A 13617-nucleotide genomic window follows, 5' to 3' on the forward strand; every position below is an offset into this window, starting at 1 on the left:
CAATCAGAACGTTAAAAATCCAAAACTATGGTCACGGAGTGTATTATAAGAAGTGAACATAAGAAGACCCTAGACTGCGTGAAAGTGAAGAAGGTGACAGTTAACCTGAGGTCACATGTCTGAAGGAGCCCGGATCTCCTGTCCTTGACCTTCTCATGCAATTCCAGGGAAGACTGAGAAATCTACGTCAGCTCATCTGCAACCTCCTAATACCGATCACTGAGCGACATACATGTCCGTTTCTAGTCATAGACAACATTCTGATAACAATCCGCGTTCTGCACGGAAGACTGTCTCTCGATCCTTAGAGAAATGAACAGGTGAAGAACTAACCAAGGGAATCTGTCCTGCAGAGAGAGAAGAAAATGGATCCTACCCACCACCACCCAAACAGTCCATATGCTGAGACTTGACGGTGAGCTACACCTTGCCGTGGCCACCTACATTTCTATAGAGATCAAGGTTAACCATGACTGTCTCCGCTCTAAAGCCAGGTGTCTTCCTGAAGAGCATGCCAATGGAAACAGCAGACGTGCGCAGCTGCACAAACTCAATACAGGCCGTTACAAACAGCCAACGGAAAAAGTAGCCAGCGCCGCTTCAACTGAAGCCCCAAAGGCTGGATCTGACTCACTGGAATCTGATGCACCAGCTCCCGTGCTGACCACAGCACAAGCCTCACGCACCACATATTTCTCCGGGACTCAAATGCCAAGACTTCTCCACGCTGTAGGGTGACTGGCCACACACCAATGCCTCGGAGTTTTTTTAGGGACATGAAAATGACACTCCTCTCTTCTCCTTTTGAGCTCTGAACTAACTTTGAAATTAGACATTGGTGTAAGAGAAATGCAGGATTATGATTAAATTAGAGAGTGAACATTGGAATCAGGGCCACAATCAGGCTTCTTCTAACACTTCTCTGAATTGAACCTACTTTCCCCACATCTCTGCTCTGAGCAGCAGCCATGGTCTCAGAATGAAGTTAGGGCTATTTAAGTCAGGTCAAAGAAACTATTTAGAAATGTGTGGACAGGGCATAGGAATGTCAAAAACCCACGGGTTGACCCTAGCAGAGCTATTTCCAGCCTTAGGCACCAAGCAGTTACAACACGCAGATGGGGACAGTCCTATAGAGAGGGTCACAGCTGAGAGGACTTGGGACACAATTTAGGGAGGCGACCGGAGCAACAAACAACTTGATCTCGTTGTTCCGCCTCTATTCTGTCTTCTGCCACAACTCCTCATTGGCTAGATCCACCCAGAGCAAAAAGATTGGCTTACTTTATTCCACCCAAGTCAACCTCCTGGGTGGACACCAAGCTAAGTGGATGCGGAAGGTGGGACTAGAAGAGTAGGCAGAAGGGGTCTGGTCTACTCATACCCAGTTTCCTCCTGTCTCTCTCATCTGCTCTGGGGAAGAAAGTCTCCAAATTTCCCTCCCGTTCCTCCTGCACAGAGGAAGTCTCTTCCCCATTTATAAGCACATGAAAGGCAAGGAACAGGCATTTTCCCTAATACTCACAGTGCCCCCCCCCCACGAGAAAACATCAGGGAGCCACTGAAGATGAAAGTCTGCCCCCGTCTTGTCCCTGGGCAGGACAACCATACTCCTGGAGACCAGAGCCTCACTTGCGAAGTTCCGTCGGTTAAGAAAATAGATACCCGAGTGATATGAAGGGAACCCCGGTCCTCTTAACAGCACGCTTCCCTGAGATTTCCTGCAGACCTTCCAGCCTTTCCCTGCACAAGAAAAAAGACTTCTTTCAAGTCGATAATCAGAAAAAGCAGAACTACCCCGGTAAGAAAGACCCCGTCCTGTGTCTTCCTCGGGGAATGTCCAGTCCCAGGAATAAAGCCCTTCTCTGCCCGCGAGAGAGTAAATTTACAGGGGAAGGCAGTGCCCCCTAGGGGGTGGCTACGGTTGTGAGCAGAGAGGAGACAGCAGGAGGCAAGGGACAGGCCGGAGGGCAGGGTTCATTCTCCTGCCCAGCTAATCCAGCCATAACATGTGTGAAGTGGGACCAGAATTTATGCATCCTTCGGTCTGACTTCTCCACTGGTCGAGAACGGGAGGGAAGGAGACTGGTGTGAGGTACCACCCATCTCCTTCCAGCCTCTTCCAGTGCTGAATTTCAGCTTTCACAGCCTTTTTTTTTTTTTTTTCCTTTTTTTTAATAAATTTTTATTAATGGTAATGGGATGACATTAATAAATCAGGGTACATATAATCAAAGAAAACATGTCTAGGTTATTTTGTCATCAAATTATGTTGCAAACCCCTCGCCCAAAGTCAGATTGTCCTCCATCACCCTCTATCTAGTTCTCTGTGCCCCTCCCCCTCCCCCTAACTCTCTCCCTCCCTCCTTCCCATGTCCTCCCTCCCCCCCCCACCCTTGGTAACCACCACACTCTTGTCCATGTCTCTTAGTCTCATTTTTATGTTCCACCAATGTATGGAATCATGTAGTACTTGTTTTTTTCTGATTTGCTTATTTCACTCCTTATAATGTTATCAAGATCCCACCATTTTGCTGTAAATGATCTGATGTCATCATTTCTTATGGCTGTGTAGTATTCCATAGTGTATATGTGCCACATCTTCTTTATCCAGTCTTCTATTGAAGGGCTTTTTGGTTGTTTCCATGTCTTGGCCACTGTGAACAGTGCTGCAATGAACATGGGGCTACATGTATCTTCACGTATCAATGTTTCTGAGGTTTTGGGGTATATACCCAGTAGAGGGATTGCTGGGTCATAAGGTAGTTCTATTTGCAGTTTTTTGAGGAACCACCATACTTTCCTCCATAATGGTTGTACTACTTTACATTCCCACCAACAGTGAATGAGGGTTCCTTTTTCTCCACAGCCTCTCCAACATTTGCTATTACCTGTCTTGTTGATAATAGCTAATCTAACAGGAGTGAGGTGGTATCTCATTGTAGTTTTGATTTGCATTTCTCTAATAACTAATGAAGCTGAGCATCTTTTCATATATCTGTTGGCCATTTGTATCTCTTCCTGGGAGAAGTGTCTGTTCATGTCCTCTTCCCATTTTTTTATTGGATTGTTTGTTTGTTTGTTGTTGAGTTTTATGAGTTCTTTGTAAATTTTGGATATTAGGCCCTTATCTGAGGTGTCGTTTGAAAATATCAGTTCCCATATAGTTGGCTGTCTGTTTATTTTGATATCAGTTTCTCTTGCTGAGCAAAAACTTTTAATTCTGATGTAGTCCCATTCATTTATCTTTGCCTTCACTTCTCTTGCCATTGGAGTCAAGTTCATAAAATGTTCTTTAAAACCCAGGTCCATGATTTTAGTACCTATGTCTTCTTCTATGTACTTTATTGTTTCAGGTCTTATATTTAGGTCTTTGATCCATTTTGAATTAATTTTAGTACACGGGGACAGGCTGTAGTCGAGTTTCATTCTTTTGCATGTGGCTTTCCAGTTTTCCCAACACCATTTGTTGAAGAGGCTTTCTTTTCTCCATTGTGTGTTGTTGGCCCCTTTATCAAAGATTATTTGACCATATATATGTGGTTTTATTTCTGGGCTTTCTATTCTGTTCCATTGGTCTGAGTGTCTATTTTTTTGCCAATACCATGCTGTTTTGATTATCGTGGCCCTATAATATAGTTTAAAGTCAGGTATTGTAATGCCCCCAGCTTCATTCTTTTTCCTTAGGATTGTTTTGGCTATTCGGGGTTTTTTATAGTTCCATATAAATCTGATGATTTTTTGTTCCATTTCTTTAAAAAATCTCATAGGGATTTTGATGGGAATTGCATTAAATTTGTATATTGCTTTGGGTAATATGGCCATTTTGATTATATTTATTCTTCCTATCCAAGAACAAGGAATATTTTTCCATCTCATTGTATCTTTTTCGATTTCCCTTAACAATGCTTTGTAATTTTCATTATATAGGTCCTTTACGTTCTTTGTTATGTTTATTCCTAGGTATTTTATTTTTTTTGTTGCAATCGTGAAGGGGATTATTTTTTGAGTTCGTTTTCTAATATTTCATTGTTGGCATATAGAAAGGCTATGGACTTTTGTATGTTAATTTTGTATCCTGCGACCTTACTGTATTGGTTTATTGTTTCTAATAATCTTTTTGTGGAGTCCTTCGGTTTTTCAATGTATAGGATCATATCATCAGCAAAAAGTGATAGCTTTACTTCTTCTTTTCCGATATGGATGCCTTTTATTTCTTTGTCTTGTCTGATTGCTCTGGCCAGAACGTCTAGCACCACGTTGAATAAGAGTGGAGAGAGTGGACAACCCTGTCTTGTTCCTGATTTAAGGTAGAAAGTCCTCAGTTTTATGCCGTTTAATAGGATGTTGGCTGATGGTTTATCATATATGGCCTTTATCATGTTGAGATATTTTCCTTCTATACCCATTTTGTTGAGAGTCTTAAACATAAAATTGTGTTGTATTTTATCAAAAGCCTTTTCTGCATCTATTGATAAGATCATGTGGTTTTTGTTCTTTGTTTTGTTGATATGGTGTATTACGTTAACCGTTTTACGTATGTTGAACCATCCTTGAGATTCTGGGATGAATCCCACTTGATCATGATGTATTATTTTTTTAATATGTTGTTGTATTCGGTTTGCTAGTATTTTGTTTAGTATTTTAGCATCTGTATTCATTAGAGATATTGGTCTGTAGTTTTCTTTCTTTGTGCCATCCTTGCCAGGTTTTGGTATGAGGGTTATGTTGGCCTCATAAAATGTGTTTGGAAGTATTGCTTCTTCTTCAATTTTTTGGAAGACTTTGAGTAGAATAGGAACCAAGTCTTCTTTGAATGTTTGATAGAATTCACTAGTATAACCGTCTGGGCCTGGACTTTTATTTTTGGGGAGATTTTTAATAGTTTTTTCTATTTCCTCCCTGCTGATTGGTCTGTTTAGGCTTTCTGCTTCTTCATGACTCAGTCTAGGAAGGTTGTATTGTTCTAGGAATTTATCCATTTCTTCTAGATTGTTGTATTTGGTGGCATATAATTTTTCATAGTATTCTACAATAATTCTTTGTATTTCTATGATGTCTGTGGTGATCTCTCCTCTTTCATTTTGGATTTTATATATTTGAGTCCTGTGTCTTTTTTCCTTGGTGAGTCTTGCCAAGGGTTTGTCAATTTTGTTGATCTTTTCAAAGAACCAGCTCCTTGTTTTATTGATTTTTTCTATAGTTTTTCTGTTCTCTATTTCATTTATTTCTGCTCTGATTTTTATTATCTCCTTTCTTCGGCTGGTTTTGGGTTGTCTTTGTTCTTCTTTTTCTAGTTCCTCAAGGTGTGAAGTTAAGTGGTTTACTTCGGCTCTCTCTTGTTTGTTCATATAGGCCTGAAGTGATATGAACTTTCCTCTTATTACTGCTTTTCCTGCATCCCAGAGATTCTGATATGTCGTATTTTAATTTTCATTTGTCTGTATATATCTTTTGATTTCTGCGCTTATTTCTTCTTTGACCCATTCATTTTTTAGAAATATGTTGTTTAGTTTCCACATTTTTGTGGGTTTTTCCCCCTCTTTTTTGCAGTTGAATTCTAGTTTCAAGGCTTTATGATCAGAAAATATGCTTGGTACAATTTCAATTTTTCTAAATTTGCTGATATTGTCTTTGTGGCCCAACATATGGTCAATTCTTGAGAATGTTCCATGTACACTAGAGAAAAATGTATACTCTGTCGCTTTGGGATGAAGTGTTCTGTAGATGTCTATCATATCCAGGTGTTCTAGTATTTCGTTTAAGGCCACTATATCTTTATTGATTCTCTGTTTGGATGACCGATCTAGAGCCGTCAGCGGTGTATTGAGGTCTCCAAGTATGATTGTATTTTTGTTAGTTTTTGTTTTAAGGTCAATAAGTAGCTGTCTTATATATTTTGGTGCTCCTTGGTTTGGTGCATATATATTAAGGATTGTTATGTCTTCTTGATTCAACTTCCCCTTAATCATTATGAAATGACCATTTTTGTCTCTGAGTACTTTTTCTGTCTTGTAGTCAGCATTATTAGATATGAGTATTGCTACACCTGCTTTTTTGGGGGGTGTTGTTTGCTTGGAGTATTGTTTTCCAGCCTTTCACTTTGAATTTGTTTTTATCCTTGTTGCTTAGATGTGTTTCTTGTAGGCAGCATATAGTTGGATTTTCTTTTTTAATCCATTCTGCTACTCTGTGTCTCTTTATTGGTAAGTTTAATCCATTTACATTTAGTGTAATTATTGACACTTGTGGGTTCCCTACTGCCATTTTATAAATTGCTTTCTGTTAGTTTTGTATCTAGTTTGATTCTTCTCTTTTGTTTTTCTATCATTTGTTTTTGTTTGTTTGTGTTCCATACTTCTTTCCTCTCTTGCTACCTTTTTTAAGTCAAGTGTTTTTGTGGTGGTTTTTTTAAGGGTGGTTACCATTAAGTAATGAAAAGGGTACCTACCATATTCATTGTAGTACCCTATCTTATAAGTGTTTCTGCACTTCATCATCCTTTGCTACTGTTAATCTCCATCCTCTCCCCCCTTTTTATCCTTTGTTGTCACAGTTTAAGTTTGGTTTTATTGTGTTCTTGGTGGAGCTGTTACTTGTGGTGTTGTTTTCTTTTGTTCTTTGAATCTGGTTGGAAAACCCCCCTTAGTATTTCCTGGAGTGGGGGCTTTCTGTTGATAAATTCTCTCATCTTTTCTGTATTTGTGAATGTTTTTATATCTCCTTCATACTTGAAGGATAGCTTTGATGGGTATAGTATTCTTGGCTGAAAGTTCCTCTCTTTCAGGGCTTTAAATATTGGGGTCCACTCTCTTCTAGCTTGTAGAGTTTCTGCTGAGAAATCTGATGATAATCTAATAGGCCTTCCTTTATATGTTGTACTCTTCTTTTCCCTGGCTGCCTTGACAATTTTTTCTTTGTCATTGGTTTGTGTCATCTTTATTATGATGTGCCTTGGAGTGGGTTTGTTGGGGTTAAGAAAACTTGGTGTTCTGTTTGCTTCTTGAATTTGAGGCTTTAGTTCCTTCCACAGGCTTGGGAAGTTCTCGTCTATTATTTGTTTGAGTATATTCTCCATTCCATTTTCTTTCTCTTCTCCCTCTGATATACCTATTATTCTTATGTTATTCTTTCTGATGGAGTCAGACAATTCCTGTAGGGCTTTCTCATTTTTTATTATTTTTGAGTCTCTTTCTTCTTCTCTCTGTTGTGCCTCAAGTTGTTTGTCTTCTATTTCACTAATCCTATCTTCAATCTGGGCTGTTCTGTTAGCTAAGCTTGTTACCTCGTTTTTCAGCTCGTGAATTGAGTTTTTCATTTCTGTTTGATTTGTTTTTATAGTTTCAATTTCCTTGGTAATATATTCTTTGTGTTCATTGAGTTGTTTTCTGATCTCCCTATATTGCCTTTCTGTGTTTTCTTGTATATCTCTGAGTATTTTTAAGATTTCTATTTTAAATTCTCTGTCATTAGCTCCAAGGCTTCCAATATGTTAAGTCTTTTCTCCATAGATTTTTCCACATCTATTTGTGTTACCTCTCTTTCTTTTGTATCCATAATATTCGATTTCCTCTTTCTTATCGGCATCTGAGGGTGGTCTTATTGATAGCACTAATTAGAATTAATAAAGAGTAAAAAAAAAAAAAAAAAGGGTAAAACACCCCATAAAAAAAAAAAACCCTTTTTTTTTATTTCTTCTCTTTCCCTCCTCTCCCCTCCTCAGGGAAATATCGTGCCTATAATGGAGGGCCTGATTTGGGGTGAAGAGTTCAAGGGGCAAAAAAAAGGGAGTAGGGACCTACTAAATGCAAAAAAAAAAAAAAAGTTAGAAAATCTTAGACAAGCATAAGATGATTTGCTTGTAAGTGATGGTCAACTAAGAGATATAATGAGAGGAATAAGAGGGAATCAGAAAAAAGGACCAAAAAAGAATAATAAAGAAGAAAAAAATAAAAATAATAAGTAAAAATCTGTTGTATTAAGTGGAGCGAAGACTAAATACAATGGAGACCTTGGGTTGGGAGGACGCAAAATGCCACAAAAATAAACAAGAGAAAAAAGAAATAAAAACAAAAGCAAAAAAGAGAAATAAAGCCAAAAAAAAGCCTTGAGTCCCAAATTAACTAATTTGTTCGTGATTGAGGATTATATGGGAGGAAAGTAAAATGAGAAAAGAAAAAACGAATAGAAAGGAAAAAATAAGAAAAAGAGAAAAACGAAGGAAGAAATAAAATAGGAGGAGAAAAAAACAAAATAAAGCAAGACAAAAAAAAAAACAAAAGAGGAGAGAGTGAGAGTTAAGTGTTTTGGAGTATAACCTTAAAGGAGGGTGAGGATGAAGAAGAAAAATAAAATGCAACACTCATGGGTAGTGTAGTTCAAGAAAGGGGAAGCATAAGATGGGAAGAGAATAGAAGGACCGAGGTGGAGGAAATAAAGGCAAAAAGATAGAAGAAACAAACAACAACAACAACAACAACAACAAAAAATTAGTGGATCAAGTTGTAAAGTCTGTGGGTTTTTCTTGATTTTGAGAGGTTAACTTCTTCCTTTTTCTTTTCTCTCCCTCTTCCTAGTCGGTGACTCTGTACCCCAGGCTCTGCCCCTGTGTCACTCTTAGGTAGGGATTTGCAGTTGATGGAATTCTATGGCAATGTCATATAATTGGCTTTAGTCTTGCTGGAAGTAAAGGCTTGTTGGCGTTTGCAGGGTCCAACGATGAGAGAGTTTGCTTTCCTGGATTCTCTCTCCTAGTCCCCCCTTTCTGAATTAGCAGCCTGGTGATCCAGCTATAAGGCTGCAACTGCTTCTGCCTGGGGTGTAAGAGGCTCAAAGAGCTGGGAAATCCCCACTCTATCCCCACTCAGTGCAAGGCTTTGGGAAAGGCTCTGAGAGTCAGGGCCTCCAGTGTAATCAGGCGGGGGTGGGAGTCAATTGTTGTCAAGGTGACTGTTCAGCACCTATCATTTAGTTGGACCTCTCAACCCAGGCTTTCCACACTTTGTAGCCTGTTTTTGCAGGGAAGAAGAGGCACTAGTCTCTGCTTACGACTAGTGTAGTATAGACCTTATTATCTGCCAAGTCCTTCTTGTTAGCGTTTATCCCTGAATATGGAGGCTCTATCAATCAGAAGTTGCCCCCGCCCCTTTAGCGAGAGGCACTGAAAAATATCACGCCTCTTGTCTTGGATCGCTGAACTGAGAGAGATCTTATCAATTAGAACCGAGGGTGCGCAGATTTTATGGGTTAAGCTAATTTCAGTGATTGGGTCGCAGCTGTGTTTCCGAAGGTATTTTAGGCTGCCTGCGTGCGCCCCTCCCCCAACGGTTGATTGTTAGCTTGAATGGCTGGGTGAGGTGCCCCGCCCACGGAGAGAATCTCCCAAGCCTCTCCGGCTCGCCCCGCCGCTGGCGGCTGGACCACACCAGGCGCAGGATAATGGAGCCCCCTGGGTGTGCGGGCCAGCAGGGCGCCCTGGGCGCGTGGAATGCCCAAGGCACGCGCGCGAATGGGGCACTCCGGGCACCGGTGGCCGGCGACCCCCACTCGCAGTGTGCCGGCCGCTGGGAACGTCAGCGGTGCTCAACCGGACCGGGCGCGCGCGCGGCGGCTCGTGGCGGCCGCTCGCGGTGGCAGTTCGCAGCGGCGGCTCGCGGGGGCTCGCGGCGGCGGCTCCCGGCGGCGGCTCTCGGCGGCGGCTCGCGGTTCCCAAGTATATGGGCTGACTCACCGCAGGCGCACTCCCTCGCGGCTTGAATGAGCGTCGCTGCGGTAGCTTCCTCCACACCCTCGTCTCTCAGATTCAAGTGATAACAGTCCTTTTGCTTTCAGTTTGTGTGGAACTCCGGAATGCTCCGAGGATAAATTTTTCTGTTTCTAGTTGATAAATTTGTTGTGATTTAGGGGAGAGCTGTCGGATGCGCTTCTCACGGCGCCATTTCCGTGACGTCACTCCCTTTTTTTTTTTTTTTTTTTTAATGGAATGTTTGCCAATCTGTAGAATTATTCTTTTTTTTTTTTTTAAAGATTTTTTTTATTCATTTTAGAGAAGGGGGTTGAGAGAGGAGGGGGAGGAGCAGGAAGCATCAACTCCCATATGTGCCTTGACTGGGCAAGCCCAGGGTTTCGAACTGGTGACCTCAGCATTCCAAGTCAACGCTTTATCCACTGTGCTACCACAAGTCAGGCTGTAGAATTATTCTTGTTCATCTTCATGTCACCCTAAATATATTGCCCAATCAATTCTGTTGCTTGATTGCTGTGATGAGGGACCGGGGGGGGGGGCACTTACACAAAGTCATTGTATATGTTCATATGGAAGCTTCTACTGAAGGCTAGTGAAGGGAAAAGCATCCATTAGAACTGAATACTACATTTCATGTATCAAGTGTATTAGCTGAATATTAAAATCATGATGCCTAAAAATTTCTTCAGCTGCTATCAGCCATATCTTTATAAGCTTGTCAATAAGCTTATTCATATTTTTGTATGATGACATAGAGCCTTTTTAATAGTTCCGTGTTGCCTTTTATCTTTGTCCTTAAGTCAATTTCCCTGTATTTTGTTTTCCATAGCAACTCAACAATTGCTTTACTCGGTCTGCCTCTCCCACATTCTGCCTTTGGACTTGTTCTTCAGAATCCAGTGGGACCATCAAAATGTTTTCTTCACGAAGATCACAACTTAATGAAGAGATTTCTGGTGCCAGTTATTATTTATGCTCAAAAAATTATATTGTCTACAAACTCTGAAAGTCTGCTAGGTGTCAGGCTACTACACAGGCATGGCAGACAGACAGACATCTCTGTGAATTAGTCCCAATTTACATATCACTCAGTGATTTGTCCAAGACCATGAAGCTTGTAAGTGATGCATTTGGCATTTGAAAACTAGTCATTCCTAGATTTTGTAACTTAATGAATTAATATGTTGGTTGTTTACTATTAAAAATTAAGCAGCATTATTTAGCTATATGGCTTATGGGTGACATAAAAAATGCAGTTCATTGTCTCATAAGTTTAAAAAAATAAAAAATAGTAATATTGCAACCCAAATGTCAGATGTACTACCTGAGCATAGTAGTCTTTGACTACTAAAGTTTTTCTTTTTAAGTGGTAAAAAATTACTGGAAATTCAGTTTTTTACTAGATATGTTTTTTTTTATATATTCTGGTAATCATTCAATAAACCTTTACATAAAATATTGTATACTTTGGTCAATGCCAAGTTAGTAGTATACACTCTAAATTTCAATTTAGATTGCATCAAAAATTAAACAGCACAATTTATGTTCATTTGTTTTGATGGAAAATCAGCCTGTAGCAAGTATACCATATCTGCTTCTGATAAAATAACTTTAAATGAAAACCTACAGATAATTTTAAAACTCCCAGTTTAATAAAATCAACAGAAGTTTTAAAAGGGCCTTAAGCACTGTGAGGTATTCAATGACCATTTCCCAGGATGTCAGAGAAGATCGGTGACTCTTACAGACTCTTCTTACACTTTTCACAGTGAGGGAATCCAAACCTGCAGGTGCTGCTCTATATTTCATGTTCCAGCCCAAGCTTGGTTCCTTGTAACCTTCGGCAGCTACTGGAGATAGAATAATACAGGGGTTGGGAACCTATGGCTCACGAGCCAGATGTTGCTCTTTTGATGCCTGCATCTGGCTCGCAGACAAATCTTTAATAAAAAAAATAATAACGTTAAAAATATAAAACATTGTCGTGTATTTTCAATCCATTCATTTCCTACTGCTCATGTTCATGGTTGCGAGTGGCTGGAGCCAATCACAGCTGTCCTCCGGGACAACACCAAATTTTTATTGGATAATGCCTAATGTACACAGGTCGTTGTATGGCTCTCGTGGAATTACATTTTAAAATATGTGGCGTTCATGGCTCTTTCAGCCAAAAAGTTTCCCGACCCTTGGAATAATAGTTGGTGCTCACATACCAGATTGTCGTAATACCCAGCTGTGTGTTAGGGCTTGAACGTTTGACATTATTTGAAAAATAAAAATTACTGCCCATAAAAACCTTCCAGGTCACCTTTAACTCTTTGTCTAAGCTCATGATTAATGCAAATAAGGACTCAGTCAAGCTTCGTAGGTACAGCACAGAGGGTCTGAGTTAAGCAGGTACACTCATTCCGTCAGGGGAAAGTCTAGATGTTAAAGGATTACATTTTATATTTATTTGTACGTTAAGAATAGATCATAAAACCGAGACCATTCTTTCTGCCAAGGAAATGGCTTGCATTTTTTTGGCTGCCGCCATTCTGCTGGCTTTATTGTACAGGGCACGTCTCCATCCCTATAAATGCAGGGGCCTGTACACTTATCTAGCAATCTAATAAAAGAAATCAGCTCTGGCTTCGAGCATATGGGCTGGTTTCCAGGGGCATGTGATTACGGGAAAAGTGCACTGCTCTTCTCTCTGCTGTGGCCCTGGTGACCAGGATCATGAAGACTGGGATGTGGGACCCTCTGAGAAACAGAATCCCCATTTGTTGTTGTTGCTGTTTTTTAATGAAGTAAATAATTCATGGGGAGAATCCCTTACTCATATCTACCTTTGGATGTTTTTTTCTCCCAAAATAAGCCCCAGAGAGGTCTTACAACTTTCCTGATGCCTGATGGTGAGGAAATAAGCCATGGGTTTCTTCTGTCTAATTTAAAATATGGGATTAATATATACAGTTAAGGATCAGATACTGGAAATAGAAGCCACCTGGTCTCTCCTGGCTGGAAAGGACAGTATTGATTTTCCCTTTTGGTTTTCTGTCTGTGTCACTGCTCGAGAGAGAGGTGTGTTTTGTGTGCCTGCTCACAGATACGTGAGCGTATCTGTGTTGGGCCTGTGGGGGGGGGGGGGGGCGGTGGCACCGATTATTTGGTAGGACAGTATTGGAAAACAGCCCCGGAGGACAGGGGACAATAAAGGACGAGAAGGACTCAGGCTGCGTTTCCTAATGCTCCCTTGCCTAATTGCTAGGAGGCAAGGGAGCCCCTAGACTCTTCCTCTGCCTTGTCCTTTTCACACTGAATAGGATGAAGAAAGAAGCTACAGAGAACAGTCCGAACCAATCTGGACACGGAGATTCAACGCAGCTAAGCGGCTAAAAATAAACATCTTTAAAGCCTGAGAAAACCAACCAAATATCCGGGGTCAGCTGGGAAACAAACATGCCTCTCTCATGTTATGTCCCATGGAATGCAAGGTCAAAAGACATCACAATGAGCCCCTTCTTCCATTCAGGGTACTTCTCAGATTTTTTAGCTATTGTTCCGATTTATCAGTATAGCCCTGAAACAGCACTGCTTTGTAGCCTTCTGACAAAGAAGGGAAACTATGCTGAAATATGAATGCCATTTCACTCACACCACACTGCAGAACAGATTTAAAGAAAGCTAGCTGTGTTATGAATAATGAATATGCCTAACAACAGTGTATGTCCATATATATACATTCTTACACTCTGCACATACATAGAAATATAAAATAAAGAATCACAGAATCGGATCTGATCAAACCCCATTCACTCAACAAATATTTTCACAGTCACTACATGGTCCAGGCATTGGGTAGGCAGCATTCAATGAATAAAAGAATA

Source organism: Saccopteryx bilineata, chromosome 1 (assembly GCF_036850765.1).
Source record: "Saccopteryx bilineata isolate mSacBil1 chromosome 1, mSacBil1_pri_phased_curated, whole genome shotgun sequence".
NCBI lineage: Eukaryota > Metazoa > Chordata > Mammalia > Chiroptera > Emballonuridae > Saccopteryx > Saccopteryx bilineata.